The sequence below is a fragment of the Ornithodoros turicata genome, chromosome 1 (genome assembly GCF_037126465.1).
Source record: "Ornithodoros turicata isolate Travis chromosome 1, ASM3712646v1, whole genome shotgun sequence".
Taxonomy (NCBI): Eukaryota; Metazoa; Arthropoda; class Arachnida; order Ixodida; family Argasidae; genus Ornithodoros; species Ornithodoros turicata.
Window position 1 is genome coordinate 11,022,651 of NC_088201.1, and position 27,410 is coordinate 11,050,060.

General features: G+C 46.7%; 1 protein-coding gene across 1 annotated transcript in view; it reads left to right on the forward strand.

Moving 5' to 3' along the window:
• Positions 1-15,608: 15,608 nt before the first annotated feature.
• Positions 15,609-27,410, forward strand: part of LOC135377466 (uncharacterized) — a 76,612-nt gene continuing 64,810 nt past the window's right edge. Inside the window, exon 1 of the mRNA XM_064609875.1 lies at positions 15,609-15,804. The gene's annotated coding sequence lies outside the window, so the exon portion shown is untranslated. The remainder of the gene's footprint in view (positions 15,805-27,410) is intronic.

Here is a 27,410-nt window from a genome sequence, read left to right on the forward strand (position 1 = left end):
TGTGCACGTGTGGACTGCCGGTTGCCGAGTTCCTTCATTTTCCCGTGTGTGTTTTCGTTCATTTTCGTGTCCGTTCGTATTCATTTCGTGCCGGTTCATTTTCTCCCACTCGGGGACCGGTGTAGAACAGATATCGCATCGGCCAGCACTCCGAACAACTGTGCATATCGCACGCGGAAGCCACCAGTATTCATTCCAATGGAAAGAGCGATTTTGGCAGTCCACCCCTGTTGTGTCGTCGCTGAGAACGAGGCTAAGGAGCGCACGGAGACTAGTGATTCGAGAGTAACGCGACAAGGTCTATATTTTTGTGGCGACACCTGTACTCGAGCCCTCTAAGGACACTTCTCTATCTGGGCAACTTAACACGAAATCATGAGCCGAGTCACCGGTTCTGCACACACAGCGGCCTTCTGGGCTCGCGGCGTGTGTTTTTTATTGTGTGTTAGCGCCGCGAAGTAACTGTGGCTATGAGCGGCGTACACACGTGGACACATGAAGAGAGGTACAGAAGGAAGGAGTTAGGGGACAGGGCTTAGTATGCGTCGTGGGCAGACTTCAGGGGGAACTGTGCTGACATTCGTCTGGAAAGCCTGCCGGAAAGCCCAGGGAAAACCTCAGACAGCATAGTCAGAGATAGGGTTCGAACCCACCACCTCCCAGTCTTCAGCACGACCTAGGCTATACCACCAACGGGAGGATATGCTTTTGCCCGCTCGACCATGCCGCTGGTCACGGCGTATGTGTTTGTCTCTGTACTTGCCAACTGAGGAGACCGAAAGTGTTCCATAAACGCCTATACATACTATAGTTAAACGCCCTCACCGTACGAGACTATATGGCCTCGAATCCAGCACATTTAGCGAGGTCAATAAACCGAGTCATCATTTCTTATCCACGAGGAGAGACGTTGTTGTCAAAGAAGGAGGCCGGAACCGATAGGCAAACGGCAATCGCTTTCCCTCACGGCACTTCCGTCAGGATCCCATTGAGCATCCCCGGGAGAAACACTACAAAACCTCCGATGCCAACCCAAAGACCCCCTGGCAAACTAACCTGAATCGCAAAGCTGCATGCCCTCACTCGTCAATGGCAGGCATTTCCCCATCTCCTTCATGTTACGGAATATGTACGCAGTATGCATAAGCGTAATGCCTATAAAAAAGGCATCCGTTAGAGCCAGCTTCTCTTCCCGGGCATCAAATAAAGCAAAACTTTCACTGAGCTCGGATCGTGAGAAACTAGGTTCGAGACTCTGCCCACGAAGAATCTACTCCCTCTGCGAATACTTCCGCCGTTCTTTTCTAAGGGAGGGGGGAGGGGGATTCCCCTCATATAGTGCATGCCGTATTAGCACACGGGGATGCACAGGTAGACACCCCTACCTACAAACACGGCGGGAGGGCTCTCAACAAGCGGACCCGTTAAAGACTTTCCATTTTCTTTACGAGGGGAGCAGATGGCTTTTGTTGGAAGAAAAACCTCCCCCGTATACCCCCGGAAAGTGGGGGAACGTCAACAAACATGGCTAAGAGCACCGACGCAAGGGGAGCACCGATTAAACGAGAGTAGTAGGCATACACGTTACGAATATCTGTTACGTGATTTGAGTTCTCCGGAGATGGTACACCGATCAAGGCTGATCCCACGCTGTAGGTCCTCGAAGGGTGTCTGACCTCCCCGCAAACACCGGCCGGAAGGAGGAACGGGCAAGGTGTTGGAGTTACGTGTGGAGCGCAGCTAGAGGGAAGAAGAAGAACAGAAGAAAAAAAAAATCCTGAACCCTTTTTCTCACGAGTAAGGGGAACTCCTGTCGTGACGTTCAGCGCGTACCCCGTGCGCTGTTGCGCCGTAACGCTTGGAAGATTACGTCTGGAGGTTACGGAAGGGTCACTCGGAAGGGTCGAGGGAAGTTGGGGATGGATGAGATGGAGTTTTGTGAGGGAGGGAAACAGGGAAGCAAAAATGGATCCTGAAGGGATTGTTGAACAACATGTCACAGTGCGCGAGCTCGCAAGAATGTGCAGACATACGGTGAGAGGTCGTAGAAAACCATATGAGAATAAAGGTTGTCTTGGTTAAAAATATTTTACGTGATAACGTTGATGAAAATATAATTAGACTAAGAAAAAATATGCGGAAAGGAGGGCCTTCAACTCAGTATTTCTCGGAAGGATTTCGGTGCAAGACGAAAGTAACGGGTGCATATTTTTGTACGGACACTTTGTAGCGTTGTTGGTGACATAACGTCGCAACGAAGACAATGTCCATGTCTCGGTCTACGATACGTTGCGGTAAGACATAGGCTTTCACTTTGTAGGCTGATCGTAGAATTTACAGGGAAGGATGCTCAGACGCTTTACATCACAATAGTGAGACAATTGGTCAGTCTTCCACGAAGCCCATTTATTTGTTTACTATTTATTCGCTTATTTGAGGGCAGTGGCACCGAGCGGGGCTACTGCCCTTGCCTAGAAGGTTGACACAACATACATTGAGCAACTCGTCAGAACATCATAGTCCCCATGTGTAAGTGATACGTCCGGGTCTTCTTTTCCTCTATATACTGCACTCACTATGTAAGAAAAGAAAAACGTGCATTTGTTTTCTACTAAACAGTTTCATCCCACGTTGCCTACAGACCTACATGGACCTTCTGCCATCCTAACACGAATTCCTTCAACGTGACACGTCATGCATTATACTGTGGGATATCTGGATGCCTTTTGAGAACTATAAAAGCGGAGATCTTCCTCGCCACGCGCAAAAATGCAATATCCATCTGTCGGCCCTGCAGGAAACCACATGTCAGAACTATTCATTGGATTCAGCGGAAGGACATTGAAGATTATTCTTGCAGAGGCCTACATTATAACCGGGTCTGCGGACTTGGTCACCGACACACGCGCATTCAGCCGGGTGCCGAGGAAAACCTTGATCTTAGCCCCTGTGCCCCGGAGACGTCCCTACGCGATAACTTCCCGCATAACGGGGAATGGCTGAAGAAAGAAAAGCCGCCCCATGATTCTATTCATCCCTATAGGCGTCGACGGTGTCGTAAGGTGGCTATGGTGGCGGTAGCGCAAGAATCAGGGAGGGGGTCCCCGATTTCCCGTCACTGAACACGGGAGGAGAGGTCTCCTTACATAAGGGCTTTCTTTCTTTCTTTCTTGGACTCTTCAGGGCAGCCCTGCGGATGATGCAAGTCGTTTCTTCTTGTCCAGAGTGGGTCCTGCTCATACTTCCGTTCCTTTGGTCAGAAGACATGAATAAACATCCTTTTGGTCAGTCAGTGTGAATTGCGGGGCCTCCCAAGGACTTTCGCCGTTGTCCTTTGGCTCGGACTTCCCGTGTCAATGCCCGTGGCCGTCTGGTTGCCATTGCTCGAACAAGTACAGTAGTTAGAGATTAACGCTGCCGATAATGCCACCTACCAGGGTTATTAAGTACCTGTACGAGTACCTATCGTAGCAGCAGCTGAGGCAGCGAAAAACTGAAGGACGAAAAGAACACCCTGTCTCCCACTGCTTTTCATCAACGGCGATTCTTTTATCAGTGCCTATACCCAGTTAGCGTATTGTATCAAAATAAAAATCCTTCTTGTACCTTTAACCCAGTGATTTTTCCAGTCACACGTGTAGCTTAAGTATAGATGTTAGGATACACAGGAACCAACACGAAACCAAAGTGTAATACATCTCTCAGCGTCCACATGACACGTCAAAAGGACGTTTACGGACGGACCACACGGTGTCCAAAAGACGTTGATGCGAAATGATACGAAGAATACGCGCATGTCGAAAGGATACTGACTAACTTTCAGCGTTTTTGGTTAGAACGAGCGTTCATTAACTTTGCATGAATTCGTCGTAACTATACAGAAAGGGAGGCCCAGTTCACCGTTACGCGCATGGTTATGTATTCTGCACTCTAAGAAAAAAAGGAGTACTTTTACTCCTTTTGGGGAGTAATTGCATTGCCACAAAAAATAGTCCCTTTCGGGAGTAAATGCACGGGAGTAAATGAATGTCACAGAGTGAAGACCGCATTTCACGCGCTGTTGCAAGAGTCCCAGGTACATAACTGGTGCGCATGCATGAAGATACTTTGAAACAAACCGTCAACCGTGATATATCGAGTGAAATAAAATCTTGCCCCATACTAGGGCACAATTTGCGAAGAAAGATGCGCTAACTGTTTCTTACTCTGTGTGGCTGGAAAATTGCTACGTTGTGTGAGTTATACAGCCTTATGTCGTTCAAATTGACCAAGCGCACATATTTACGTAGACTTTTGCATTCAGGAGACCATTCGCGAAGTTTAGTGACAATTTGCAGTCCTGGGGAGTAAACGTCGGGACTAAATGTTGGGTTAGGGGACTAAAATGGGGAGTAATTGCAGACTAGGGGAGTAGAAGCTGCAATTACTCCCCATTTTACTCCTTTTTTTCTTAGAGTGTGTAGCTATAGTATTACTGCATGGGCCAATCAGTTATATATATATTTTTTTTAGACCCGTAACAGATGTGGTACTTCTGAAAGAACTTAGGATAAACCGCACTGCCTTACGTTGGACCGTTTCAAGCCTAATAATATTTCACATACTGTCCGTTTCATAATACAGAATGTGGCATCCATACTGCACTAGCATAATCCATGATTGGAAAAACTAATGACTGGTAGGCAGAGAGTTCTACATGTATACGTATGTGAAAGCAGGGATCGGAACCGGCATTTTTTTTCGGTCTGGTTCGGGTTCAGGCATATTGGTTCGGTTCGGGTTTAGCTCCGCTGAACCGAAATTATCAGCTTGAACCGGTTCAGGTATATCGGTTCGGTTCGGGTTCGGCTCAGGGAGAACCCCCCCCCCCTCTCCCGCACACACGCAGACACAAAAAGATCGGTCAGCGGTCGGGACATTTACTGGGATTGGAACCGTTACTTTTTCGGTCCCGGTTTAACCGGTTCATGGGCAGTAATTTTGCTACATGAAAGCGAGCTTACGCTCACCATACACGGTTGTAAGAGAAAGGTGTGAGATAACCGTTTCAGGTAAATCAAAAAAAGGTCGGTCAGTAGTACAATTATTTCACCTCTGAACCGATTCCCGAACCGGTAACGGTATGAATTTTTTTAGGTTCAGTTCCGGTTCGATTCAGGACAAGCAAAAAAATTGTTCGGGTTCGGTTCGGGTTCGTCAGAAAATAACGTTTTTTTCTGGTTTTCGGTTCGGGTTCAGTTCCGGTTCCGATCCTTGTGTGAAAGTAATAAATAGAATAGATAATGAGGACAGAGAATGGGGGATATGAAAGGTCAGCCAGATAAAAAAGACAGATAAACGTACTACAAGCCATAAGCGAGTGCACCACGGGTGGTTGTCGATCGCGAGATGAAGTACTTGAAATTCTGAGTTTACTTTACGCAACGCCCCATTTAAATTTAGTTATCCCTACAAGCATTAATACGATGCCCGAAAGCCTATAGTGACCGCCAGCACTGCGCTCGCCAAGAGAAAGTGAGTGGCGTCCAGGTGACTTTTGTTCCACTGGAGTCTGAGCTAACTCTATTCATAAAGCAACGGAGTTACATTGAACCACTGTGTACAGGCAAAAAAAAAAAAAAATGACGTTAGATGGCACGGGGACTGTAAAACACTGATATCCAACACGAAGTTTGGATATCAGTGGCCTTGCCTTGCTGCAGGAGATTCGTGGAGCCGATGGCCTCGCATCACCGTCATGTAAAGAATACTTTGACAACTGTTTCTCCTCTTTTGCGTAAGCTCAGCTTGGATGGATAACACGTGCAGGTTCCAAACGCTATTTGGGTAAAATAGTACGTTTCCTGGTGTGAGCTTCTAATTTGATAGTTCATTTCTGGCCTTTTCGACGTCTCTACCTGAAGAACTCTTCCCTAGCAGCTTTCTTTTTTTCCTAACCTTGCCACTATTCTAGCATATTCAATCGCTTTACGTTCGCATCCGGAAACAGTACTGCTGGTAATACTTGATGTGAGAGTAGTTGGAAACGTTCATGAAACACGAAGTTACGTTTTCACCAACTTCCACTTCTCTAGGTGCCCCTAACCCAATGAAGCTTCACAGCACTGCTGCCAAGAATTAAAGTTTGAGGCTGTTTCGACACGTAGGGGCTTCTGCTCTCGTCTTAAAAATCCGGAGTAATTTTATTTTATTTCATCATTCACGACATGGGCGAGTCTAACCTCTGACTTGCACTGTCCTCAATGGGTAATATTATTTGCAAATTGCCGACGCTTTTCGTCTTAAAACTTCCGGAAGCAGACCAGAGAAATATCTTTTGTTTTGTCATCTGCAAACAAGCCCTCTCATCTTTAGTTGCACACATAGCTCCCTGTGGTGTACTGGCGGCCTGAACGTTCGTAACTACTAGAGATTTACATGGGCTGGGCCGACCATATAGCTTTCGGCATAGCTGTCGGCTGGGTCTGGGCTCTACCTCACCAGTTTCACTTTTGCTACACCCAAGAACAGAAAATGAATAAAGACAAAAAAACGATATCCACCGTCCGTTCGCTAGCCCACCATTAACAACAAGTTTATTGGGAGATGATGAATGGGGAGTTTCATAATGCGCCCCTTCACAATAAGAATCGAAGACATATGGTGTCCAAAAAGCATAGAAATCTTAAGGAGTATGCTAGAAGGAAACCTCCGAAACTGGGACGTACGGGCGAGAGGAGCGCCATATTGAATCAGCTACTGTTGCCGCGGCGCATGCAAACAAAGGAATCCAGTAAGAATACAGCAAACATAACGCCAAAAATGTTTTCGGAACAGTAACACACCGCCAGAACCCATGAAACCGTAAGATATATGAAAACACATACACACACACACACACACACCCACGAAGAAACAGACACGACACGGACGCCACATGGTGACGCGGTCTCCGCCTCAACCAGCCTTGACTACAAGCCTGGATAGGGGCGGACACTGACACAATATGTAGCCGACGGAAGCAGAGGAGCAACCGAGCAAGTGTTGCAACAGTTTTTGGAACTATGGCTGCTTTCACGCGCTGGAAATACACGACGTTTCCTCGGCTGATTCAATATGGCTGCCTCCGAGCGCATACATTGAGAGAGGGAAGAGCCCCGTTCAAGTGCTTTGCTCTCCTCCGATCCTCCTCCCCAGCTTTCCTTCTAGCCTCTCTCCATAAGATTTCTATGCCAAAAAGGTCAAAGGAGCTTTCAGGGCAGAGAGTTGGTGGGCTGGATTTGGTCAGAGACTAAGCAATTCTGAGAGGGGGGGGGGAGGGCGAGAGTCCAACTGATTAAGAGACCCGGAGAGTGCGGTTCGGGAAGGTTAACCCACTCATAGCCTCCTCTAGCTTCGAAAGCTTATTAGCGGAGTAGAAGACGGGCTGTGCACTTCGCTTTTTAAAAAAATGCTGCTTTTGAAAGGAATGGTGCCCTCATTATCCAACATGATATTTCTAAAGCCGCTTTACAGACCCTTATGACACCGGGTACACACCACCTCTCAGCTCCTGTACTGAATGACATACTAGTAGCGCACCAAAAAGCAGTGATCGCTGGCCATGACGTGATTTTCCGGTGGATACCTGGCCACTGTGGGATCACCGGACATGATGCGGCCGATCACAACGCCGGGAAAGCACATGGAAATAGTACATTCCGCAGTGTTTACTTCACGAAGGTGGACGCCAAGAGTGCCTTAAAGTCTCTGAGCCATAAGCTGTCAAAAGATCAATGGTTTTGTGGCGAGGCTGGATCTTCCCTTCTGCACCGGGTTGACCCCGAACTAGCTCTGGTCCTCCCAACATCCATGCCACGGCAGATTACGTCATTGTTTCATAGGCTCCGGCTCAATGTACCATACAGTGCAAGACTCCTGTACAGGCTTGGGAAGGCGGACTCTCCTAATTGTCCAGTCTGTGGCTCAATCGAAGACGTCGAACATATTATAGTTACGTGCCCAAGATACTCTGAGTGTCGTGACAGACTTGTAGCCGCGTTAGGCCGAGTTGACAATCGACCCTTCGGAGTGCAGAAGGTGCTGGGCCCATGGCCAATGAGCACTCAACTGCCAGCTTTGCGAGCCGTTACACAGTTTTTAAGGGACACCAAGCTGTTAGATGGGCTATGACCTGTCTGTGGCGTTCGTCGCCGCTTCGCGGCATCTCCAGTGGGTGATGGTGGATGTGTCTGGAATTCCTTTCCTTAGGTGATCTGGGGTAGCCGGCCCTCGTGATGAGGGCTACAATCCCCATTTTTTTTTCTTTCTTTCAATCAATCAATCAATCATGATATTTCTCAGAGATAATATTCCGCAACCAGAGGAAAAGCTGACTCGCAGTGGGTTTACAGACCGTCTTGCGAAGAGCAGAAACAGCAAAAGCAGATTTGGCGCTATGTGCTGTCTTCAGGCTATGTACTTCAAGTGTTGCGAACTTCACAATAATCTTTATCAGCGAATAAACAGTGTAACGTATGGACGTGTTTATGCCAGAAATGTAGTAATCAAATGAAGTCGTGGCGGTTTGTGATATCTGGTAGGTACGATTCTTTTGGAAGTTCTCAGTTTAAGCTTAAGCTTAACTGTAAGCTTAAGCTCCGTTTAAGCTCTAAGCTGTAGCGGGCTTTGACAATTCCGATGGTTGTGCGCGGGACTGGTCTTACTGTGGCCGCGCCTGGGTCCTTCATCCGTTTGCCTGCCGGGCAGAAAAATGGCGGCCCGCGTCAATCTCTGGAAACTAGTAACGGCACAGTGAAACTTCTCTTCCCTTTCTTCGGTGGTGTTGTCATACGATATGCTACATGTTCAATTGGAAATCACACGCGCTCTTTCTTTGCAAGGAGAAGCGCGAGATCAAGACACTCGTTTTCAGTATCACATTTAAAGGTACCATAAAGCAGTCGAGGTGCAACCTCATGTCTTGTGTGCCCTGAATTGTGTACGTCCTCAGGAGTAAAATGCCGCAAAATTTTCTCACATAGACGTTATAGCTCCCGAAAGAAACGCAAATTTAAATCTACTGGCAACACTGTGGCGAAGCAGACCGACGAAACGCCAACTCCGCCAAGTACGGGGGCGAAAATGTCTCATGCGCACGACTCTGGGCCAAACAGAGCAACGTACGATAGCAGCGCCACGGTGCTGAAACAAGGCCCAGGTATAGACGTTTAGCTACTGAGTACAAGATTCGGCTTTTGTTTATTTTATTTCACACAAATTACATTTTCTCAAAAGGTAGTATTTGCAAATCCCAACAGGAAAGCCATCTATCTGTTTATTGGTCTCCTTGTTTACAGGGTTGCTTGACAAATTGAGGACTTCTTCCCACCAGGCGTCGCCCCGACATTCTTGACTGTGTTTTTATTTACCAATTAAAAATACTTAGAGTAAACTCTTGCGCATATTACTTGTTGTGCTGAACCTTTGAGTCTAGCACTCTCACGCCATGCTGATTGCATAGGTTCGACCTCGACTGCTTTATAGTACCTTTAACACTGACTCCCACACTCAGCAACAAAGGACTTTTCGAGGTGTGGGTCACAACCGTCCGACAACAACGACGCGCATCGAAAGACTCTACGTGAACACCACGTTTCAGCCTATGGAAGATGTCGTGTTACTTCATTCCCAAGAAGTTGATCCCTATCCTCATCATCGTCATACACTTTCATTCGCGCGGCGTTCCTGATGCGAACGCGTAAAGGAAGTGCTTCCGTTCGGATCAACCGTGGGCAGAGAATACGGGCGAGACGAGCTTTTGATTGCGCTTCAGAAGTCACGCTCATTTGGGTCTTTTCGTACAGAGCTCCGGTCACGTGGTTCCTTGAGTGCAGTCATCAGCGGTGAATGCGCGTGGGAACAAGTTCAGAGAGGCCATTCTGCACAAATGGTGGCAAGAATTAGAAGACCCGCATTTTAGCTGCAACACCACTGCGCTGTGTGACAATATTCTCTGATTTCCTCAAGGTCAAAGCAGTCAAACTTTCTGGCCACGTATAGCTCGGCACGCCATTGAATTGTTTGGTCTTTTTCTTTTAAAGCGCTAGCTTTATAGGGCAGGCCATCGTGTAGGTTCGTCTGGGACTATACGTGACCGAAAATTTCCCGTCACTATAGTGATTTGAAGTGCATTAAACATGTTTGGCACGATGTCCACCGAAAAGCAGACACCGTTTTTTTTTATGTGTGTGTGTGTGTATGTGTGGGTGCAAGAAAATATAGGTAAAATCATTCTTTAAAGTGGGCGAAATAGAGTCAAAAATAAAAGCTATTAGCGCTAGCTCCTACAACATATATTCGCTATACTATTTTCGGTTGCCGAGTAGCAGTTCTGCTACCTTCACTATTCGTAACGGGAGCGTGTATTTCGGAATACCACACGTAAGAGGAATGTATTTCCCATGATAAATATATATATATATATATATATATAAATGCCTCCGCCATCTTAATTGCCTCGCAGACGGCACGCTTTGTTAGTCGTCTATTTCAGGTAGCGTGATCGTTTTCCCGCGGCTGCCGTTTAAAAATAAATGTCGGGAACAGTCATATCACGTTACTAAGCATGGGCTATACGCAGTACTCAACACAAATACAGAATACAGGTTGAATCTCTGTTGTCTCCACGTTGAACCGAGGGAAGCCTAAAGTTTTTCGCCTCGAGAGTGAACGTGGAAACAAGTTTGAGCTCGTAATGCCCCCAGCAGGGAGTTTCCAAGCAGCATTGACCGCAGAAATGTACGTGTAGCTTGGAAATTGGCCTTATCACTTTATCAAATAGAGGGGAAACAATATATCTAGTTGATGTGATGGTGACATAAAATGAGACCTTAAGAAATGAAATACAAGCAAGTTTTGGGGAAATTTCTAGGAATGTAGATCTGCCAAGTGTTAAAAGAATGTACGAAACAAATACTCAAAAATCGTGCGTACAGCGGGAAAACTGAAAGAAGTCACCCAGCAAATTTGCAGGAGGAACGACCAATTAGAGCAAATGCAGGAACCATGGTAGCGAGATGACACACCCCGAGCAGCACACAATGTTGGACCCATATTGGCTGGTCAATGGCGATACGGGCCCAATATGGGACCCGTTTTGCCAGGATTTCCCCCATATTATTGGCTCAAACTTGGCAATATGGGCCACATATTGCCAAGTTTGAGCCAATATAGGGAAAATCCTGGCAATATGGGCCCCATATTGCCCGTGTACACCCCATATTGACTGAAAATGCAGAAAATGGTACGTACCCGTGTTGTACAAATGCCCAAGCAGCATGGCAAGATTGGAGGTTGAAAAGTGTGGAATGCCCAATTCAATACGTCGTTACATCCAAGAAGTTCCCGCAGATGATACACATTGTTCGAAACAGTCAACATACGTGGCAATCCCACTGTAACATGCCCTGCAACTCAACAACTCAACTTTCCACTTGCTGCAAACAGTCGCCATCTTGCTTCGCGATCCCAATGCCAATCGGTCGAACCGACTGAGAGCGTGGTCGTTTGAGCGAAATCACGCGTCCTACAACTAATGCGCATGCGCGACACTCGGATCGGACGTTTCATACAGGCTAATATGTTCTTCCTGATGTCGATTTTTTCCGACCTTCTAAAGGTAAAGCTTGCAGTACTAGTTTATAAATTATTGCATAGGATCCATGAGTCATCCATAAGCACTTTACAGCTCCATATACCTCTGCACATCCACTCGGAACAGATAAATTTACTCTCTGCTCCAAGAACTAACTTTGGACAATTTACAATAGCATTTTCCGATGCTAAACTCTGGAAACCTTTAGCAAGTAGACAGGCTCCATCTGTTCACCAATTCAAACGAGAAGTAAAGCGATCCACTGTGTAACTTTTCCGAATCTGTTCCGATTTCTGTTTGTTGTTGTTATATATTTTTTCCTCACGAGGCAAATTTGAAGTGCTGTGTAATTTTCGGTTACGGGACCGGTAGCTACGCGGGTCTTCCCTGTAGTCCCAGTTATTATTTGTATATTCGAACTTTATTTTTGAACAAAACGAAATGACAAATTAAGATGAAAGGAAGCGAAGAAAGAGAAAACTAACAAACAAAGACTGCCACATACTACTTTTTGTGGCGTTAACATTGCCTTGCTGTACTTTTCAAATCAGAACAGACTTGCTACTGGATACGGACGTGTGAAAAGTCTAAAGTTATTGCTGGCAAGAAAGAAGAGAGAGAGAGAAATTAAATGAAACTGTTCCAAGGTTTGTCGAAGTCGCAGCCCTTTTCCCACACTCAAAGCTCTTTCCTTTCTTTTCTTCTTTTTTTCACAAATCTTCACAGCGACACTCTCATGTATATACGTCTCACACGGGAAAGCAGACTCGAATGCGGGTGGCGAAATTATTGTCTGCACATGATTCGTGACATTAACCTGATTGGAATATATTCAAGCCCACAGGGGTCCAATTTTTCACGAGCGACGCGCTTTAGAGAACTCCAGGTGGTCGAAATTATCCTCAGTTCTGCCCTGCAGCACTTGCAGCATGTCGCCACACAAGTATAGCCTTACTTGGCGTATAAATCTACCACGAATTATTATTTTCCATTTCTGACAAAACGCAAACATCCAGGAACGAAAATCGCAGGAGATGGAGATTATTTTCACAGGATCGATTATCAATTCTCAACAGTCTCTTCTTATGGCTCATGGCGTCATCTGCAAATGAATGAACATTCAATTTATGCATGGATGGAAGAAATGAGAGAAGGCACTCCATTCCATGGATAAACGAAGCTGAAATTGCGAGTCATACGACGTTCGTTGGTTTCTTTACTTTTTTTTTCTTACAGTTGTCTGCATATAAGTGCTTGGAGGTTAGTTTTGATATCTTTGGATAGATGTGCCAGTATAGCCTGTCCAAATGCTCCTAAAGTGGAGTGCAAGGCTCTCACATCGGCTTTCTTGGCTATAACGTGACGCTTCAAAGCTAAAGCCTGTCCCCTATTCGTAAATTTGCCGTTCGTTAAATTTGCCGATCTCAAGCTGAAACAAAGTTGCTATCATACTAGGAGATATGCCACATGGGAATATCCAAGAGCCCGAACAGCTTATGGCGAACAGAGCTTGTCCCGTCAACTCCCACGAGTATTAAACACATTTGGCTTCTTTACTAACGTCAAGGTGCCATCAAACAAACAGTTAAAATCATTGTTTTGGTAACAGCGCGGGGGTACGCGTATTGTTATGCGTTTCCTTTTGTGTTGTCATTGTTTTGTTATCAATGTTGCTGTTTAGCTTTGCTGTGTGCCACTCAATTGATTGTCGCTGCACTGTATAGGTGTCCGGGGCCTCCGCCGGCAAGCTACATTGGTAGCTTTTTGCTCCGGCTCCACCACATTGTGGAAACAATAAATAAATAAATAAACAAATCATACGTCACTTATTACCCACGCCATTCGCTCCTTGCCCACCTGTGTGACGTTGCCCACATACGTGAGGCCGACAACGGCAAGCCCTTTCACCATCATCACCACCACCACCACCACCACCACCACACCGGCAAGCTACTTCGACCCCCCCCTCCCCCCAATTCGCTCCTCTTAAATACTCTTCTTTTCTTCCGTTTTTTTATTCGTCAAAGTTTCTACAGGGAATGGCGAGCACGCATTTCGAAAACTGTCGTCACAAAATGCAGCAAAATTGCTCACGTTTAATTGAGCTTGCAGTACATAAAAACATACAAGGCCGATATACGCGCATGTGGCAGGAAACGAAAGGCAAAGCTGTTCTCCATTTCTTCGCGATTTGCTTTTTAAGAATATCTGTCAGCTGTTCTCGTTCTCTCAGTGTACATGTAGAGGGTGCGTTCGAGAAAAACCAGTCACATTTGCACACGTAACCCAATAGTGAGTTTTAGTTTTTCGTACGCCGGTCGCCTTTGCGTACGTAAATGATGCGTGGAGGTTCTGCGCAATGCACAAAGCTCCGTTTATGTCCTGCGCGTGCGCAGAACCACTAACGCTATCCCTTGCGTACGCAAAGGCGATAGCGTACGATATACTAAAACTCGCCATTGTATACTTATCGGTCGACAGGCGCATGACGACGCATGTATGAAAACTAAACATACAGAAAAATCGTGGGAATTAAACGCTGCGTAAGGAAATAAATGTAGGGACGGAACTAGAAAGGAACAGATTATATCCATATCAGCGTGGCCGTCTCCGGAGAGTTGCCTATAGTATCGCTAGAGGCGCTACCAGTGCAGTAACCGAAATGAAGTCCAACATGGATGCTCGTTTCTGTTATTTCTGTTTGTCGTGACTTAAACCCAATTTTTTTTCTTCTATCACATCACATCGCATCTGTTATTTCGGTGTCTGCAGCGTTAGCGCCCCTATATCGGCCCATCTTCCTCACTCCAGCCCTGGCACGCTAGCGGACATCCTCTACCCCGAAACCTTGTTCTCGTTCTGCAGGAGGCGGGTCTTGCTCAACGACCCCTCTTACACTTTGCTCTCCCCGACGAACTCACGCACCCTCCACGCATCTCCACCCTTCATCCTCCATCCCTTTTTTCTTCCTTTTCCTCTTTGGCTATAATCGTGACGACACCCACTTCTGTGTGGCCAACAATGGTGAGCTGATCCTGCCATTACCCCCTCCCCCCCCCCCGGTCCCTATAGCGGTACCTGTACACATGTCTCAGGGGCCCCCAATTTACAGCGCACAAGTTCAGTCCCAACATTTGTTTTGTTACGCGGAGTTTGGAGTTTCACGGTTTCACTGTAGGTTGAGCTCGCGTAGATGCATCGTCATGCGCCACCGGAAATTCGTCCCATAAACAGGCAATGAGTTATGTGCGCAAATGAAACTTAGGTTTTTCTACACACATTATATTTGGTCGATTTCACGTCAGATCAGGCAAGAAGGTCCCACCCACCTCCTATTTTGATATATTTGGAAGCTCATCATCACAACAACAACACGTCACATCACATATGGTGGTAACAGCTGGTAAAGCTAGTGATTTAGGCCGAATAGTTTTTTTGTGTGGAAAAAATCTGGCTGCGAACTTAAGTGTTTCACTGGTGCCGGCGTTGCATTTCCATATCTCCAGAATTTCAAATCATATTTTTGCTGAAGTGTTTGATTCATACGCCCTTACATATATCTCACGCATGTCTCCAATTTTCACACAGCTCCCCCCCCCCCCAATTTGGTAAATAAACATATTTATCTCTCTCGCACGGGAAACTGCTTACTTGCAGCGAGTAATCACCCACACCGAAACACGCGATTATATATATATCTGCTGTAGTTGAACTGCAATGCTTCATTGCGAGGGCAACCTTTGTCAGTGTTGCGACTTCCCCGCGTGTTATGGGCTATGTGAAATAGAACTGTAAAGAAACTGCGAACACAGTAAGCAAGAAATATTGTGCGAGGATGACGGATCGTCGCGCGTGCTATTGCAGCGTGAGTCAACTTCGATGTGCGGTACGCTGTCCCTCCGAGCCCTGCGCGCACACCGCTAGCTTTCTGATCTTTGCTGCCACGCTCCACCGGCACTTGGCTGCAGCAGCGGCGGCTCAACCTATACTGACGTCAGCTACCTCGACCGACGCCCGCTCGGTGTCGCGCGGTGCGCCCCTGGTCTCGGCGGCCGCCGGACGCCCCAGACCCCCGCCCCTTGCCACTCGACCGGAAAACATGTCTACCTCGTGGTTACCTGACCCCATCCAGACACTGTGAAGCCAGGCCAAGTATGCTGGCCCCAGCACGCCGGACCAGCCTTCAGGCGGTGAGTGAAGTTTGCGCAGCGCGTGAGGTGACACCACTCGTGGGGACACAAAGGGTGTCACGCTCGTGTCACGTGTAATGGCGATCATGCTAGCTTGGGTTGCGTGACAGTTGGTGGCATTTGCATGCAAGGAGTGAACGCACTTGCCAGTTTTGTTTGTTAGCGATGCGACCTTGAAAAGTTTCATGTTTTTTGCAGGGTTGTGGGAAGTTTACTCGAATGCAAGTTGACAGCTTTTGCATTGTGGTTAAAGGGATGTCTTTCGAAGCGTATATGCACTAGTTTTCGCGAGCATTCCCTCATTTTTTTGTGCGGCGAATGTCAGCGACATTTTATGCGAGCAGCCAAAGCATTCCGCCGTGTTGTAAGGTTAGTTCGGGCGGGAACTGTGCTGCTGTCAAAATGGTGATTTGACGGGTACTTCGTCCGTATGTACTGCATTTTATCGTAAAAACCTAGACGTGAACCAAAATCGAAAATAATGTTTGCACGGACCCGAACATCGCTTCATCCCCACGAATGTGTGAAATTCAGTGCGAAAACCGCTGTGAAATGCAGATACATTCCGCGTTCTTTTTTTTTTTTTTTCCCGCTAGACAACCACTCAAATATTCGTATAAGAGGAAGGGAAGAACATATTTCGTTGGTGATTCTAGTAGTAACGGCTAGTTGCTGCAGAGGCGACAGTTATTGTTATGCAGCCGCCATAGATGCAAAGATGCAACATGAGCCAGCCACCGGAGAAGTGGGAATTTCTCTGCTAGGCTGTCAGACTTCCGCTCCCAGTCGCACGACAGCTTAGTTCACTGTTCTTGTTCCAACGTTCTTCTTCCTCGTGCGACATTTCTCAGAGTGACAGTTTTCCCCGACATTGCATTCTGCATGTATGTCGCATTTGTCTCACACACAGAGAAAAGAAACAGAAGAAAGGTGACACAGAGGACCTACAATCGCTCGTTAATACATTTCCACATTTAGCTACATAAATGGACGTGCCTTCTATGACATTTTTCAAGTTGTAAAACCTTCCAGAGACGCTTCAAAATTTTAATAGACACTGCGACACTGCTTTATTGTAGAACTCTCTGTCACAATGGCGGCATCTGACGACGTGAATAAAGTGCAGGAGCTTCTACGAAAGTATCTTGGCTGCCCATTGCACCATGAATACGATACACAGAGCAAAGCAGACACTCCTTTTCAAGTGGCTGACACCATTGATACGGATGTTACGATAAGTCGTCAGTGACGAGGAGCAGCTTAACAAATTTCGCCGCGCTCACATAGACTCTTGTTAATAAACCGTGCTTATGCGAATGATTACAGTAGTGCAAATATATGCGAATAACTACAGTGCTCGCGGCCGCTTCACTGCATACTCATAATTAGGAAGCCTCACAAGCGTGCAGTGGTTACGATGTCAGCGCCCCATACTTTGGTCCACCTTTTAACGAAGCTATTTCAAGCGTCTTGTACAGAGCGCAACTTGAAACGGCAATATTTGCTTCATCAACGGCGTCCAGTTCCGGGAGTATACATATAAACCTGTTGCGGTGTCTGTTACTGTGGCAAATAACTGTATGAATAGGGACTGCAATGCTACGCCACACGAAGGTGTACCTCGTTGAACATGAACATAATATGCAATCGAGCCGGTGTATATTTGATGTAACATCATATACCCCCGAGCCTGCGGGGAAAATATAGATGGACTGTTTTGTGCTGTTCATTTCTGTATTCTCTCGATCTGTCTTTTCCCAAACTGAGCGATACGTTGCCAACGTCAACGTACCTCGCTGTTGGATAAAAATTCTTCCGGTAAAAAAGAGAACAAGAACGAATTATTATTGCGTGTAGGAGATTTAGCACAAATAGCTTAATAATAATAATAATAATAAGCGGGCGGGAAAGAGCGCGGTTCAGCAAAGCGTTTCATTTCCAACGGCGTTCCAGGCAGTTGCCTCGTTAAATTTGGGCTGGGACACGCGTGTCGAATTAGAGCTGGGAGCGCTTCGCTTCGCAATCCACTCTGTCAACGGGATGATCGTCAACAATTTTCACTCAGCTTCAAAAAAGTGTTCACACACAACGATTATGTATTTCACACTCCCCTGGCGACAAAGGCGGTCGAATCCACGCTGTGCTGCATCTTTACCCCTGTAACTGACCTTCTTCGTTCCGCTGTAATTACCTGGATGATTTGGTTATTCGGGCGTGACTGTATCGCTTGAGGCGATCAACTTTGTGCGAAGATTTTACAATGACCAAAGAATAATGTCGCTATGCTCGGAAGGAAGAGTTCGTAAGTTCGCATAGGTGGCTATTATGTTATCGTCTTACGGAGGGCGCAATGCCGGGTTACCGTACACAAGCGCTGCCTATGTGTGCCTATAGTTTATGTGTCGTGTGCAATGAGTACTGTTGCGTAGCTTTGAAACTGAAGCAGAATAAAGTGGTTTAAGTTGACCACTCGAAAACCTTTGGCTTCCTTCAGTGCAGGTCTTTGCTTGAAATGCATGCGTTAGAAATAACGCGGGAGGGGGTTGTGGGGTTACGAAGGTTTACTTAAAGAAAGAAAAAAAAAGGAAAGGTCAGCCAGACAGAGGTGGAGGAAAAGAGGGGAAAAAAAAAGGAAAAAGAAATAACGCAGGGTTTTGAGATACTCTTACGAGAAGAAAAAGAAGAGCTTTCGCGTATTGCGTCAGGCGTCGGGACATTGTGTCGGGATTTCGTCAGCTCGAGTTAAGCTTCGAAGCAAGCAGCTTCAACGTTAACAGGTGCATCCGACCGAGAGCGAGACAGCCAGAATCACTTCAATGTATGTCATGCATCGATGAGCATAAGCGGAGCCTATAACTATAGTAGTGCATGAAAGAGGCTTGTCTTTCGAGCGTGCGGAACTTCTCAAGACGAGCACGAAGCGAGAATCAATATAAGTTCTTTGCGTCATCGAAGCACATGTGTCGCAATAGGAGAGCCCCCCTTCACCACGTGTGCGCAGCCATCCGATTGCGTCACGAGCCAGGTACGAAATAAAGAAAAAAAGAGCCACGTGCGATCGAATATCCTCTCCGCGAGATTTTCCTGGAGACGGTTGGGGAGGCTTGATCTGGAGCGCCGACTGAAACAGACGCCAACTTGGGTTGCTGCCGGCTAGGGTACTGTTAGGGAAGTATTTTCCTTTTTCCCGGTAATCCTTCTCAGGCGCCGTCACGAGCAAGTGTGTTTTCGATTAAGAGTAGTTCCAGGTCAGCTAGAACTGCACTGTCCTTCAGCCATTATAGGTTGCCGGACAACCATCTGTTCATATTATGCCTCGTGTCACGTACAAATAAAATGCATTATTTAACTTGAAGGCAAAATAGTATCTTCCTTGCAGGTTGCCTGTCGATATGTTTAATAAGATTTAAGATAGATTTAAGAAGATTTAAGAAGGTCTTACACGCCACGCGCTATTGTTTTCATGGCACTGTGTGCCATCCTCCGCGCCCTCACCAAGCTTCGGACCGGGGCCCTCCCCCGCTTCAAATGTGCGTCCCAACTTTTAATGGTATCATTTCCTTCGGATTGAGGCGTAGGGACACGAACACAACACAAGTAGACAGGACTAGACCGGGGGGGGAGGGGGGGGATCCAGACCCTCAGCGCGTATATAGTGGTGAAGGGGAAAAAGAAAATTCAAGGTATTAATGACATTTTGGTGGCAATCCCCGTCACCTCTCGATCCGCCACTGGGCTATACACTCACACTGTAGTCAGTTGACTCTATAGTCCTGAAGCCGGATCATGCACTCGTCGTTGTCCCAAATGCATCACCTCGGCCCGTGATTTGCCACGAGCTCTTGCACGAGCCTATCAAAGAGGAGGACCTCGATATTCTCGGTTGCGAAACCCCCAGTCTCAATTTTTCTGGTCGCGAAATAAATAAATCGCTTGATTGCTTAATAAGTGTGAAATTTCCGACTTTGAAGCCACGCAATAAGTGCTGCACACCCAATAATGTCAAGTACAAACAGTATTATATGGCCATTATCGACAGTTTTCACATTTATTCATACGCACGTGTACTCGTGGCTTATATCTCCTTGATTGATTTTAAAAGAAAAAAAATGGAGAGGGTAGTCTCGAGCCACTCGGGACTGGCTACTCAAGGGCGCGTTATTAATAAAAGAAAGGGAAACTACACTAAACCCGACGCTTTGAAACGCTTTGAAATAATAAATGAGAATATCATCACCTAGCTTGGCACCAAAAGCGAAGTCTCAAGGCACTAAAAACAAAGAGCGTCACAATGTGTCTTATTTATTATGAAATATCGCTCTCTTCCGTTTGTTTGTTTGTTTGTAGCGAAAAAAAAAATAAAGAAGAGGAGAAACTGAACTCGTCCCTCTTTCGTTGTTGTTCAGAGATAGGTATAGCCAGCATGTTATGAACTGCACACATATAACACCACAAAACTGCTGAAAAGAGTAGAATTACTGAATTTCAAATTTCCCAAATTACGTCATCGGAACCGCCATTTTGAGCAAAGGTGGCTATTCCGAAGTCACGTGATGATAAAGGCTCTTACGTCATTACTGAACTCGCTGGCTACTCGAGTGGAATAAGAAAACGCGCCCGACCACATGAACTATATTTTGCCGCGTATATTAATCATCCCAGCCCCAACACTCCAGGGAAATTCCACGATGCCGTCCCACCGGCTGGCCATCCAATCAGAACGCGACTCTGTATTTTGAGCAGTTAATTTTGAATCAGGGAACACGAAGAGTTAATTTTCAGCAGTTTATTCTGCAACGTGAATTTTGATCCATTTATTTCGAGGTACACCCTACCAAAGCGAACCCTGAATATAACGATAACGATTGCCATGTGAAAGTTCAAGATCGGGGACCTGTCTATATAGCACCTCCTCAAGCTCAAGGAAATGATACCAGCCAGATCGTTACACCAGCTTTTAATGCTTTGTTCACAATTTCTAAGTTATAAAGAACGGCACCCGCCGCATACGACCGCTATGTTGTCTACATCCCAAAGTAGCTCACAGGGAACGCACGAAGAGCATTTGGCGCACATATCACAGACTGTCGTGTCAAGTCCCGCGTATCTCCACCCTCTCATTCCATTTTCGATCCGTCTGACCTTTCGAGTACCTTAGAGCGAGAGCACTCCAAACGAACAAGGAGAACTTGTCTATTCCGCCCTACGCGTATCATTACCAAAGATTTGAGTTTGCAAGTGCAAAGAAACGTTTCATCACCGCCCCTGTGTTGCAACGTTACCCTGCCGACCCTCTCACAATACACAAGTGATACAACACAATCTGTATGTCATTACACCGGAAAGGATTGTGCGCGGTACGCGCATCGGCCGTCTGCAGGGGAGGCATAACCGATTGTTCCAGACAAAGACGATTACGTCAAAGGCTATCGAAGTTTTCTTCAGGTACAGCCATTTGCGGGGGCCAGACGCCACTGTGCAGATATCTCTTTATCGTGCGCGGCGCGCGTTTGAGGCTATCGAGTGGTCGAGCGCACAGTGCTGAACTGTCTGAACGCGGCGATAAGATAGACGCGCACCCGGGGGATCCTTGAAGAGGTCCAGGTCATATTATCCCGTTTGCTCCACATCTTCGTGTAAGCGACCGGTGCGGGGGAGGTGAACCTGTTTCTAGTTCGTATGCGCCGGGTCATGTCAAGGAGCTTTTGCGTGTTTGCGTCTGTTCTTTACACTGGGGAGTGGCCGTCTCTGAACGAAGTCGAGTTGCTCACGAGGGTCAATGACGATGTTGTGTAAGAATCGGTGAAACGTATTCCTATCACGGCTAACGATTTTGCTGTCCACAAGGTGATGTCTACGGCATGAGAAGCGATTTGTTGTAATACCGACAACACATACTGCGGATGAATGAATATGAATGGACATGAAGTTTTTTTTTTTTTTTTTTTTTGCGCAGGGGCTACTTAGGACAAAACATACTGTGATGCACGATAGCTCAATCACGAATGTTGTTTTCCAGAGGCAAGTGCTATCCGCATGCTGCGGCAGTCTCTATACAGTCTACACGTGCAATGAATTAATAATAATAAAAGAAGATACAATGCAATAGTGGGCAGTGTCGCCGGTTCCACGAAAGGGGAGAAAGTGCCACCCCTTGTAGGTACAATTGGAGGGAGACGCTCCATTAGTTCCAGGGTCAGTGCAGATTCTCCCTTACCCCACTGGATATTGGACTGCACTGGACGACAAAAAACTTCCAGTCAGTGCCCCCATTGCCTGGAACGAAGTTCCTCCGAATCGCCGTTGTGACGTTACGTTTCAACTGAAAAGTTTGATAGGTTCCCTCGGCATCCTTGTCAGTCACTTCATGAACATGCCTTTGGAGTTGGACTTCCTCAATGCATCGAGGCGTCTCAGCTGAGATCTGGACTACCGTGTCTCGTCCGCAGGAGACGTGGAAATCAGGAATGGACAACGATCTCGACAAGTGTGGCGGGGCATTTGTTTTGGCTGACCATTCTCAACCTCTGAAAAGCAAGCAAGCAGGCAGGCAGACACAGTGCTCACAACTGAGTGCCGTTATTCGCTACAATGGATCTACATGGAAAAAGCATGTGTCGCGCACGTCAAAAGGACCCCAGGTGGTCGAAATTATCCACAGTCCTAGCCCGCCGCACGTGCAGATGTAACCACACAACTGTTCGCGGACTCACCTTACGTGTAAATCTACTACCAATTATTATTATTATAGGCACGTGACGTGCCCCAAAAGGATGCAGGTTGCCAACGCAGAGGTAGACTCGGGAAACCAGGAAAGCGACCGAAGACTGCACTGACCAACTTCCATACGCTGATCACAGGCCACCCGTTTCCTGATGCAAGAGTCACCATCAGACGAACAACGAATCTATTTTGAGCAGCAAAGTATGAACTATCCAAATCATAATCCAAAGGCCGGCCACGTGCTAGAGTTCTGTTCGTTGACAACCTAACCGTACTCCCATATTTCTGCGAAGTATGCAGCATGATCTATTGCGGTTTTGTACATAGCGGTAAACTATTTAAAGGGGCGCCCTATACATATATACACAGGTCGACCAAAATTCTCCAGTTATTATGCCCAATGAAAGAACGTAGCTCACGATATCCCAAAATGAAATGCTTTTGCTTCTAGCGAGCGTCTTTCACATGAAACAATTCCATTCAAAGCGCATATTCCGGGCGAGTCTCTCCTTATCCTTGGAACCGGGACACGTCACTATATTCCAGCGTATAGCAGCGCCGAATTCTAGGCGCTGGAGGTGAGGGAGATTTCGCTCTCCTAGCCAATGACGTACCCCAGTTGGACAAGCTGCAGCTAGGGTTGCCACCTTACGTAGTGAAAAATACCGGCTGAGGGAGAGGAGGTGGAATAGAGGGAAAGGAGGAAAGGCCCGCGGGAAAGGGAAGTGAGTGGTAGAAGAGCACACACAGAAAACGAGAGAGAGAGAGAGAGAGAGAGAGAGCTAAAGCAAATACGAGGAAACATATGTTCGTGTGTGTAATAATAATAATAATGAATAACTAAGGAAAGAACTGGTGACTGCGGAGTTGGGTCTATGCTCCAGATTTATTCAAGCTGTAGTGGAATGTTGAAGGGAAAACCCCGCAAAAGCCCATATGAAAAGTCTTGAGCCACAAATACCGGCAAAAGGCTGCCGGTATCACCTTGCTACCGGCAACCGGCAGAGCGAGCAAATAACCGGCCGTGCCGGTATAATACCGGCCTGGTGGCAACCCTAGCTGCAGCTCGCGAGGGAACCGATTGCGGGAACATCACGGTGACCTCGCGGAGCAATACAGCACTGAAAACGTAGTGTGCACATGAAATAGAATATTGAGGGGCTTTGGTACGGTTTGAACTGGCTATCTTGGATTGGACAAGTGGGTATATGTGTAGAGTTGACCTCGCTTCTCGATATTACAACAAAATTAATATGTATAAGCGTCCCACTTTCTAAGTGGCTGACGATGCGCGACGTCAAAATGACGTGTCGCTATTGTCGCGAGGACATCGCAGGGCGGGGCATAAGTGCGAAAGAGTGCAGTGAATATTCAGTCGATTCGAAGCCACTGTTTACCCCCCCCCCCCCCGGAAGCCTGTTAGCCTCGTTCACAGCTCAGCGCTCGGCTGGTTCAAGGGTCAAGAGTGCGCGTCCTGTATTCATACGCGCATCATCCTCGTCACTTTTATATTTGAAATCCAAAGTTGTTATTTGAAGAAATGTAATTAATAACACTACAAACATGAGTAAGAAACATCCACCGAAAAGAACATCGTGTAGCCCATAAACTATCATACGGAACATTACCTTCCTAAGCCTAACCATGATTTATTTTAACAGCGTTTATTTTGAGGCCGTGTATTTTTAAGCGATTTATTTCGGAAAATGAATTTTGAAGGGTGGAACTTTAAGCGTGGATTTTTTCGTGTTTTATTTTAAAAGACTTATTTCGGCATACAGCCGATCTCGGCCAAATAGCGCCGACAGTGACAAGAGAGTACATGTAACAAAATAGATTGGGTCAGAGCCCTCCGTGCGTTCGGGAACTTAGCTGTAATGACCCCACAAAGATGTCTCACGGCCCATGGCGTCATGACAGGTACGTCACGTGATATAAAGAACAACGAGTGGTTATTGAAAGATCGCACCCAGACTATATCCACACTGTTTCCACACCGCACCCTCTTTCTCCTCTGATACGTCATCACTAGGGTTACGGGTTTTCCGAGTTTATTGCTGGGCGTTACCGGAGGATGTTTTCGGGGTTTATTGTTGTTTCGAAAAACGGAGTTCTTCGGAGTATCTGATTTACAGCTCAGTTAATATCCGAAATTCTGGGAAAACTTTACGACGCACACACAGTTTGCGAAAACGCAGCTGTCACATTTATTGCTTCAACACTAAAGAGACACAAGCGTAGCAATACATTTCGTGTGACGCACACTGAGGTGTTCTGCAATTTGAAATGCGCCCTTTCCGTGTGCAGTGTTATGCGGCAGTACTCACATACGACAACCCCTCTGCATCGCGATCGCGGGACGATGTGAACTCCTTGATGTAGTCGCAGGGCAGCTTTCGCTTGCGTCCCATCTTGTCGTCAGCACTGCAACTAGTTGCCCTTCAAAAGACCACTCCTCGGTTCGACGCTTATTTTAGTGCTTAGGTTACGTGGATCGGGAAACAGACTGGACGAAAACCCGGGCGGTGAATCCTCAAGTGGTCGAGATGACCGCCGAAGGAAACGCTAGGTCACGGAAACCATTATTATGTTGCGGTGGGGCCGGTATCTCAGGTCAGAAAAAAACCAGGACACAAAAGGAGGCCAAGAACAATAACCCGGTTATCAGGGAAAACATCTGCCAAGCGGAGTTTTTCGGATTAATCGGAATTGCTTAAAATTTTACCGGAGTACGTTTTTCGGATTTTTTCGGATAAATCCGAAAACCTAGAACCCTAGTCATCACGTACAAACCGAGAGTCGTCTGCTGACGGTCTGCTCTACGAATTCGCCGACGGTTGCATACAAACGTTCAATTTGCAACCTGTGACGTCAAAATATAGCAAACTGCCAGAAAACAATACATCTAATAAATATTGCCTGGCTAATTTTATCGCAAAGGACGCGCCGATCTCGCATGATTTCCTCCAGATACGGCATGTGAGATGGGTTTTCCTCAAAAGGTGTGTAGTGCGCCAGCCAAGAGACAAAACGCCCGTCCGACCAGGCCGCAGCGTGCTGTGCATGCTTGAGAAGAAGGCGAGGCTTAATTGTTATGTCGCCACGGAATTCGAGAATTCTCGGCGGCCACTCGAGCCACCCCCTCACGTCACCCGTCCAGAAGTAGGCCGTCATGCCTTGAATATTGTGAGAGAGGCCTCCGGGCATTTTTGTTGAGTCTTTTTTTCCACCCTTTTCTTAATCTTAATCTAGGCCAACTGATTGCGCCCAGCTGAGCACCCACCCACCCACCCACCCACGCGGTCAGAGAACCGTCAAGACACGATATGTATAGCTTGTTCTCGTGTCTTGTCTTCCAATTTGTGTATCTTTACTGCAAGGTGTAAGAACATGTCGTATCGGGAACTTTTTGAGTATGAGTAACCATGCGCACTGCGAGTTTGATTGGGACCAGCTGCATGCATGGCCGAGCGGGTTACGGCGTCCCTCTCGTTGGTGGTAGCCGAGGCCGTGCTGAAAGCTGGGGCTGGGAGGCGGTGGGTTCGAATCGTACCACCGGCTGTGCTGTCCTCTCTCCATCTGTCCCCATCTGTTCTCATAGCCACAGCTGCTTCGCGGCGCTAACACGGAGTAAAAGAAAGTTCTTTTTGGATACGAGGGGTCTGTGTGTGTTATCGTATTTAGCTTCCAGTCTTGTTTTGGTCGTTCTTTATTTCACGCGCTTGAATGATGTGGAAAACATTTTGTCCACTATCCTATTGCGATAACTGCAAACATGTTCTTTAAACACAGCCGATGGAGGACGTCAGGTGCTCCCCCAACGGACTTTTAGTTCCTCTTGGGTTCCTGTCACTTCCACATTACCTGGCTGAACCTTCGTTATAGAAAACTTTTCTTTTAATTTCGATAGCTGCGAAGTTGAAGACGGGAGTAATAATGTGATAGAAACGCTAGGGTGGCAGTGGACGCCAGGCGGATGACGTCGAAATAAATCCCTGAAGAATAAAACATTGAAAAATAAATCATGTAAAAATCCACTTTTCGAGATAAATTTTCATGTATAAACTTTGTCAATATCCACGGTGGCAAAATCAACTCGTAGAAATACACTTCACGAAATCAACTCTTCAAAATAAATCTGTCAAAATACATCCTCTTTGATTGGTGGGCGGCCGAAGCACCCTACGTCCGCCTCGGAAAATAGTACGGAGCTGTCATTGAGAGGGCTCCCGCTTGCTAAATTCCCTATCTCGAAATTCATGGTCTAGAAACAGAGAAAACGCTTGGATTCCTTCGCAACAACAACGGCAGCAACGCATAAATTAATGATGATGAATGGGGAAATTCGCCACATGAGGTGCGGCACACTTCAGGTGCGGCTTCCCAAGATGATATGTCATGTTTAAAAATTCGATAATCACTAATTAACTGCTCAGGTTCACGACCTCTCGATGTCTGTGGAAGTCGTTTTAGCGAATGAAAGTCACATTGCGGCCGTTAGGCTTAGCAGGGCGTATACACATGGTAACAGCTTGTTGGTTAGTTCATTCGCTAAAACGGCTTTCACAGACATCGCAAACTCGTGAATATGAGCGGTTAATTAGTGACATCGGATTCACCTTGCGAAGCAATCGAGCATTTTCTTGTTTTCGAGACCGTGGATGCCGAGATCGGTCCCTTGTTATCCCTGTATTCATACGCGCGTCGTCATCTGCACTTTTAAGCTGGAACAACAACAACTTTATTTTCGGCCTTGGAGAGTGGGGAGTTTCATCGCAACAGGCGATACTCTACCCCAGTGCTTGGTGGAATGGGGGGAATAAAATAACGTGCCCCTTTACAATAACGATCGAAGTCCGATGGTGTCCAGAAATGTCAGAAGA